Consider the following 8938-nt stretch of genomic DNA (forward strand, 5'->3'; position numbering starts at 1 on the left):
ATGTTGATAAAGATGAAACGTGATTTTGACTTTTAATGGTCTGCCTTTTGCCATGTAATTATCATTTTTAAAAAAAATCTTTGTATTAATATTAAACATTACGGCTTTCATGTGACCTTCCTTTTATGTTAAAATAATAAGAAAACATTATATTTAGGTGTCCCTTTTCAGTGCTGACAAAACCAGCCAATAATACATTTCAACCCAAAGCTATATCTGAAAATTTTTAGATAATATTTCATGATTTTGCAAAAACAAGATTACTATACCTTTAAATATTTCTGAAAAGCTTGCTGAGAAAGTTTGATGTGATCCACACTTGTGGATGTATTTTAAGATGACAAACACTCTTTTTCCTTCTGGCAAGGCTTCAAGAAGAGAACCGTGAATCTCCACAAGTCGGAGTTAATCTTGGGTACAATTTACAGATGCCTAAAGGTGTCATAATATTTTCTTCAACAACCCACAACTTTAAAGCACAAAGGGAAGTCAATGGAGCTCACTGTTCAGGAGAAATGAATGATTTAGTCCAAAGAAATTAACATTTTCTGGTGTGAAATGTGAGTAGCTGATAACTGGCCAATCAGAAAGGAAGGAGTTTTATACTAAAAGTGTAAAATAAAACTGCAAATGTATTCTGTGAGAAAGATTTAAATTTTTACATCAAGTTGGAGTCGTGTAAAACTAAAATAAGGTGTTTGGCACTTATGAGCGTCATTTCACATGTAAAGGAAAAAAGAGAGAAGTTTCTGAACGTCAACATCATCGTAGCTGTGATGCATCAGGCGCACCGCTGCGTTTTGGCTGGTTCAGGTTCACAGTCATTTACTAAATGCTTTTTCTGCTCTTTTACTGTGACGCTGATAAAGCTCATTATTCTGACACTGAACAAATAGAAAAAATAAATAATTTCGTCAATCCTGCCCGACCTTAAATCAGAAAATGTTTACTGTCAGAAAATGAGGAAATTGTGTTTTTTTTTCTTCTTTTTAATCAGTGTTTCTGAAAATCTGATTGCATAAATAAGAACTGTAATTAATTGGTGGATAGCTAATGACTGCAGATGATTATCTCTATTTTTTTCAAAGTGGAGATTTTTAGTCTATAAAACATAATAAATCTGTCAAAACCAGATACAAGTGTAATTCACAAAACCATTAAATTATAATTCAAGTATTATTTCTGATTATTGTGGCTCAAAGCTAATTAAAAACCAATAATTCTGTTTCTCAGGAAATCAGAATAAAAACCAAAACAAAATAATTTCTATTACCAAATAAGTTAAGATGCACACAGTCTGCAAAACCCTTCTTGAGAATTAACAGGGTTTTATTTTAACAAAAGTACACATGTGAAGTTAGTCGAAATGTGTTTATTTATTATTTGAATATATTTTGTTTAGTCAACAAGTTGCTTCTCCAGACGTTTATTGATGTTTTAAGTTCCCTTACGCTGCTCCTGACGGTTGGTGGTTACCATAGCAACCGGTAACAAATAGCTCCTCCCCCTTTTTCTGTTGCCGTTGGTAACTGTCACGTGAGTCGGGATCAGCTCCGTGTTTTCATTACAAGTATTATATTTTAACATATATCGTAGACAAATTTAATCATATTAAGTGTTTCATGAGTAATTTTGCTATGTTCTATGTATGTTTTTTTTACTGTTATCATTATTAATGTTGTCTATTTTAGCTATGTTTTATTTTACAAACTTTAACCGATAACTTTTGCTAACTGCTGCTAAATACTATTGACTTCTCATTGGTAGTCATTGCTATGTAGTTTGTTCAGGGTTATTTATTATGTTTTATTTAATGTATTGGACCAGACGCTACTGGACATTTAGGTTCAAGTTAATCACCAACTTGATTTCCTCTTTTGTTAGAATAAATACAGCTAACCTGAATGTGTCTGTCGTGAAGTCAGCCTAGCGGATCTGAAAGGAACATAGAATGGATTCAGTGAGGTGAGTTCTTAATTTAATCAAAAAATATAGAAGAAATAAACTTATAAAATTCTCATAAGGAGTACAGGGCATTTTGTACGGATAAACCTACAGGCAGAACAGAGGTAGGTAGCGAGGCAGAGAACAGGTGGCTGATTACAAACAGGACGCAGCTGAGAGAAACTAAATAAAAAAGAATGAAGTACCAAAAAAGAATTAAAAATAAAGAGCTAAAGAAAGACTGATCTAACATGAAGCAAGGATGACATGAACAAAAAACAGAGAGTAACTAAGACTGAGTGCAAACGAAAAAGAAAGCAATCAAAAATACAAACACTGAAAAAAAAGACATGTATATGGAGAACATTGACACTAAAACATACTGTAACAAAGCATTACTGTGCAGAACGTTTGTTTAAAAATTAGGACTAAATATGAATATTAATTTAAAAAACTAGGTAGGGGAGAGGTGGGAATGCCTGTTAAAATGCAAAAGTGCCAATAAATATTTTACAAAAAAATAAATAAAAGTGAAACTAATTAATTTATTCAAACTCAACAAGACTGTAATTGATATTTTGTCACACTGAAATTACAGACTTTTTCTGTTACTGGTCAAGAATTTACATATTTTTCACACTTCACACAAAAATTTAAATCTCATTTTTATGGGAAACTGACTGAGGCTGTTGTAGGTTGTAAGAGTTAACCATACTTTGACTTACATAACAGAGCATGTATGTAGTTTCATTAAACAGAGAATGGAAGCAGAATTAAAATAACCAAAAAGACAAAAAAACATTCCCATGTGATGATTTCACAAGTCTGAATTACGACCAGAATGACTAACAAAGTCATAATGGTACGTCTTGTCCTCCATCTTCAATAATGCATTACCCTGCCTAATTAATTCAGGGAAGCAGAGAAAACATGATTTCCATCTCTGTGTGTCATAATAGAGGTGACTTTCTTCACAGTAAAGTTACAATTCATAATGATAAACCCCTATAACGGGCGCATTATGGAGACTGAACCAAAATAAACAAGACAGAGCACCCTCAGGGTAATATATATTTCATTGTTTTACTGTAGAATAAGCTGTCTGTTTTCCTCAGTGTTGACTTTGCAATTTAAAGAGATGAAGCCGGAGGTGTCATGCTGAAACTGCAGAGCAGGTAACACCAGTTCCTCACAGACAGATAAATCAAAAAGTTATTTATATGCATGAAATAATAGTCATGGATATGTCTTTGCTCCCAATGATATAACACTAGCTGTTCTGCAAAACAAGGTTTAGTGGTCTGAAAAGTTTACTTTCCCTTCAATTTGGAAGAATATTTAACGATTGTGCATTTAGAATTAGAAAGCCCATGCTGGGTTTGGTCAAAGTTACGTGGCAGCCTCATAAATAGCAAATTATCCTGGGTGGCAAAAATGGAAATCAAGATTGACCTTGTTCAAGTGCAATGCAGAAAGACAAAGAAAAAAATAATGACGCAGAAAGACAAAGAAAAAAATCATGACAAGAAGCTGCAGCACCAAAATCTCTGAGAAAATTTTTTGAGAAGACGACAGAGCAGAAAAATATCCACTGCTCTTTTAACAAACCGAAGGTCATTTCTTTTATTTGGCAAAGTTGAACAGGAGGGCAGCAAACTTATTAAGTACAAAAATGTCTTACATGACCTGGTCTGCAAATCTTTGGAGAAATTACATTCATTTTTCCTACAGGTTTAATTACTTACTTAATGTACATTACACAGCAAAAACTGTAGTAAATTACAACATTAGTTTTCATAAATATGATATATAACCACTTGTTTGAATAAATATAATGAGACTAAAACAATATTAAATGAAACAAGGCTAATTTTCTAAATGTTGGCGTATGAAACCTTAACACTTAAAACTAAACCAAAGAAATATAGCAAATATTGGGCAGAGTACCAAAAAAATGTACTCAAGTAAGAGAATCACTACTGCAACATATTTTTACTCAAGTAAAGGTAAAAAGTAGCCGTCAGGAAAGAGTAAAAAAAGTATTTGGTAAAAAGTACTGAGTAACTGATCAAATTAAAATCCTTTAATACTTAAAAAGTAAATCACATGGACCAAAATATAAAGATAGGTGGAAATTTGGGGATTTTAACAATAAATATCACAATAATTTATATAAAAAAATAACAAAATCAGACAAAAGAAAAACATTTTGAAATCAGTTTCTTTCAGTAGCAAACTTATAAAACTTTTAACACAAACTGCAGGTGTGTGTCTGTGTCTGGTGAGTTTTTTGGTTAAAACATGTTTGTTTTTCATTCAGTGGGTAGAAAATCCAGAAATTTTACTCAACTAAGAGTAGAAATACTTCATAATAAAATTACGCAAGTAAAAGTAAAAAATACAAGAAGTTACTCAAGTAAATGTAATTGAGTAAATGTAGTTAACTTGGCAAACAACTGGCATGAAGTTCTAAGCTAAAGGAGTTCATTTGACCATTTTATTGTGTTTTGAGACTATAGTTTCTTCTCTATCTGAAAGCCAATTTGTTTTTTTTAATTCCAGGTGAAACGTCCAGGTTTTTATTTTCAGTAAAATGTTAAACTCAGAATAAACTTACTAAGATATGTGATACTCTGGGATTTTGTTTCAGAACAGGAAGTTCTGCTTCTCCTAAAATCCTCAGTGCTCTGATGAAGCTGACGACAAAGATCCTCTCTGAGACAGAGCTCACACTCACACCAAAATCCTGATGTTATTGTTCCAATATTAGAGCGGAAAAAGTCCAGAGACACCTCAAAACTTGACATTTAAAATGAGAAAATGTTTTTTTGTGATTCTGTAATTTGGAACACTCTTTGTGTCCTTTCATGCAGAAATACACCAATATTAATTTAAAACTTACATTTAATCTTCACACATGTAATATATCTAAATTCACCAACTGAGGGGTAGAAGTTATTTTTTAACCTTGGTGGACAGGAAGTGAGAATGTGTAGCCTTTCAAAATTGATCTTTAAGAATTAGATATGCTTCACATGGTTATCAAGCCGGGCAGTCAACCATTCAGTGTCGTGACCTCTGAGCTGAAACAGTGAGTGGATCAAAGTCCGGGCAGAAGATTCATAACGGATAAATAATCAAAACAAACGTCTGCACATCCATTTTAACTCATAAAATGGTATTTGTTGGGGGGGGAAGTCCCTCTCAGGGGGTAAACACACGTTTCTGTGTGATAATATTGATATTGGTACTGATAATATCAATAACAACTCTAACTGAAAAAGTTATTTTATTTTGATTTGATCTCAAATCAAATGCTCACAAATTTGATCTGTTTTTCTATTTTTTTCTGTTAGTATGTTGTTAAAGTATTTCATAAATACCTATAAACTTTGTTCAAAATTTGTCCTAAGTTTTAACAAAATAAATCAAAGGAAAAATCACAAAAACACCTAGGAGTCAGAGGTTACACCAAACACAAATAAAAAAGCACATTCATAATTTGTTTATATCTGAAATAATTTATTTCACATCTTTGCAGAGTTTTTAGTCTTTTTTTATTGTTTCTGGATTTTGTTGAGTTGTTCAATTCTGCAAAACTAATGCTTCATATGCCAGCTGCTGTCATCAATAAGAGGAATAATAATACCTTGAGCGCCACTTTATAAAAGATTAGGATGATTTGCATTCCACAACAAATTAAAATGTAGGTAAGTAAATGAAGTATTTTAAAATGTAGTGCATACCAAAATTGTCACATAAATCTTGGATTAATTTAACCTCTTTCTCGAAAACTCTCTTCTCCATAAGGAGATCTAATCTGCTCAGAGGGTTAAATAACTTCATCATAACTAATACATTATTCTTCAAGTAAAAATAAAACATGTCATTTCTTTACATTGCTTAAGAAAGGATCTCATTTACAGATTCCAGCCTGTGATTGCACCAAAGCTCAATCAAATCACGCAAGCGTAAAGGTGCTGCTGTCTTTTATATTTGGCTCACATTTCACACTGAATATTGGATCTACTGCTGACAAAAATACAACTATTGCTTTGAGCATTTTTATGAAAAGCTTATTACGTCAAAGAGAAAATAATTGTTTTTAAGGAAATCACCCATGGTACGAATGTTTGTGCTGCTTTAAAAGTATTCCCGCCTGCCAAATGTTTTTTTTGTCACACTTGATTTTTTTCAGACCATCAATAAATGATCAAATCAGATACTGAGAATCTGAGTAAACATAAACTATGATTTCACATGAAGATTTCATTTATAACAGGAACAAATGCCATCCAAACCCGTCTGACTGTAGGTGAAACACTAACCGTCCATCACGTGGGTCAAACTCGAGGCCCGTGGGCCAAATCCGGCCCGCCATAGCTTTTTATGTGGCCCTCTATGATCTAGGCTAAACACTAAGTTAGCTTAAATATTATGTTTTCAATCAAATCAATGCAGTTTTTATCTGTTTACTGCCAAATTATTTCAATCAGTCCCTCCAGTTTCTTAAGAATTATGGTGGAAATTTATAGAAAATCAATAAATCCCCACACTTGTTTGATACTTGATGGTTTATTGGAGATTTTTCTCAAAAATCGTCAAAAACTTTCTTACTTGTACTAACAGCTGCCTCAGCCTTCATTGAAGTCAGATTCCATGATCTATACAGCTTCTAATAAAAAGTTGCATTTATCGTCATAATTATTTCCAAATTACGAAATCACTGAGAAGATGTTTAATAATACTATTTAATTTTAAGAATTCATTGATATTTTAACAGTTTGTGAACAGATTTTATCAATATATTCTGGCACAACTGGCCCTTGAGGAGCATTCATGATCTTGATTTGGCCCAAATCAAACATGAGTTTGACTCCCGTCCTGTAAAGGAGTTTAGACCAACGTTTCTGTGCAGGATGTTTTTAACTCAGACACATCGGAGGGTTTCAGAGCATGAGTGGCCTTTTTTAAGGTCATGCCACAACATTTCAATCGAATTTCACTGACCTGTCTGACCTGCATTCTTCTTTTTTCTTTCCGATTTGATTTATGTGCTGTTATTTCAACTTTTAACTTTGTTTTCTTTCTCTTTCGAATCAGATGTGACGCCTTCCTAGAGGAAGCAACTCAACTTTCTTCTTCTCCTGCCGTAAACTTCCCACTTTTCTCACATTGAGTCAATGCTTCAGTTTTTGTGTGTGCGTGCGTGTGTGTGTGTGTGTGTGTGTGTGTGTGTGTGTGTGTGTGTGTGTGTGTGTCTGCTTTTCCTCCCCTGTTTTAAACAGATTAGGTTTTAATTTTGCATCTACCTGCTTTTTAAAGCTCTAAAACTAAACTTTAAAATGTTCTGACTGATGATGTGAGGTGTGTTTTTGAGGAGCTGTCCTTGGTCCTGATGCTTCCTGTTAAACTTCCTGCCGCTGCTGCGTCTGTGTTCAGACAAGTAGATTCATTAGTCGCACAAACGCTTTAATGACAAAGTTTGATTAGCACTTCTCAAGTGGAATAACCCCTTAAAGAGGAGACATAATCATAAAACATTTAAATTAAATCAGACATATTATGGTTACTTCTTTCATGAGCTCTGAAAAGAAAATATGACAAAATATTTATATCATTCTACTTTACAAAGTTCTAGTTTAACTACTTTCTTTTGCTACAGACAGCAGAATCATTAAAATTCAAACCACAAGCTCTTACTGCAGGAAGCTTCATGTACCCTGTTGGTTTTTCGTTTTCTATGAGAAGTACTGCTTACTTTAACTTTGTTTTATCGTTAAAAAAAGACTGATATTGACTGATGTTAGCGGACATCAGCAGTTATGAAAAGCTACAGCAAGAAACCTTTTAGGATTGTTTGTCTTTGGGAATTTCTGAAACAAAATAAATGTATTAAAACGGCAACAGAAACTCAGGGTGGAGAAGAGTTTGGTACGGAAGAGGATTAGGATTTTAATCTCCGAATTATGACTTTTGATCTCAGAGGATGAAAATGTGAGATTCAAAGGAAAAGGTCAGAATTCTGATTTAGCCCCGCACCCCTGAATTCTGAAATTAACGACAATATTCCGATTTTATAAATGTCAGAATTCTGAGGAAAAATCTGAATTCTGAAAAAAGTTCAGAATTCAGAAATTAAAGTTAGAATTCTAAGAAATGAAATCTGAATGATGAGAAAAAAGTCAGAATTCTGAAATTAAAGTTAGAATTCAGATAAAAAAAAAAACAGAATTCTGATTTTAAAAAATGTCAGAATTCTGAGAAAAAAAATCTGAATTCTAAGAAGTCAGAATTGTAAAAAAAAAAAAATAGAACTCTGGAAGTTAGAATTCTAAGAAATGAAATATGAATTATTAGAAAAGAAATTGAATTATGAGGGGGGAAAAAGTCAGAATTCTGATTTTTAAAAATGTCAGAATTCTGAGGAAAAAAAGTTAAAATTCTGAGGGGGAAAAACCTCAAAATTCTGAGAAAAAAACCTGAGTCAGAATGTTTTTACTCAGTGTCCCTAATCTTCTTCCGTAGAATCAGCTTCTCTAAAACTGAGGCGAATGTTTTCCACTGGGCTGGGAAACAGCGGCTTCGCTGCCTGGCTCACACAGCAGCTGGTCGATCTCCGTCTCGAGCACAAATCTTTAACTTGGTGCTTTGTTCAAGGTGAGAATGGAATGAAAAATGGATTTATGGAACAGGACCTTGTCTGCAGGGATGCAGATGCGACTCCTGGTGAGCAAAGCCAAAATGTGAAGTTCTTAGACTGGAGGTCTATTTATGTTTTGTTTATAACTTATTGAGCAGGACTGGAAAGACATTTGTGTTTGTGTTGTAAATAGATGTATGTAAAATCTACTTTTTTTAGTTTTACATCAGGTTATAATGTTGTTCCCTTATCAAAAACAGACCTGGATTGTTGCCTTCATTCTTTCATGCATGCTTGAGAAATCCTTTAATCTCCATGGCAACCGTTCAGCTATGCAAAACACTTGGGTGA

The 8938-nt window shown here is 33.3% G+C and overlaps 1 long non-coding RNA gene across 1 annotated transcript; it reads left to right on the top strand.

The window, feature by feature from the left end:
* Positions 1–1529: 1529 nt before the first annotated feature.
* LOC103475046 (uncharacterized) lies at positions 1530–8688 on the top strand. Its single transcript, XR_535274.1, has 3 exons — positions 1530–1570; positions 1885–1965; positions 8473–8688. It is a non-coding gene; the product is annotated as an uncharacterized LOC103475046 (long non-coding RNA).
* The last annotated feature ends 250 nt before the right edge of the window (positions 8689–8938 follow it).

The sequence above is a fragment of the Poecilia reticulata genome, linkage group LG13 (genome assembly GCF_000633615.1).
Source record: "Poecilia reticulata strain Guanapo linkage group LG13, Guppy_female_1.0+MT, whole genome shotgun sequence".
Taxonomy (NCBI): Eukaryota; Metazoa; Chordata; class Actinopteri; order Cyprinodontiformes; family Poeciliidae; genus Poecilia; species Poecilia reticulata.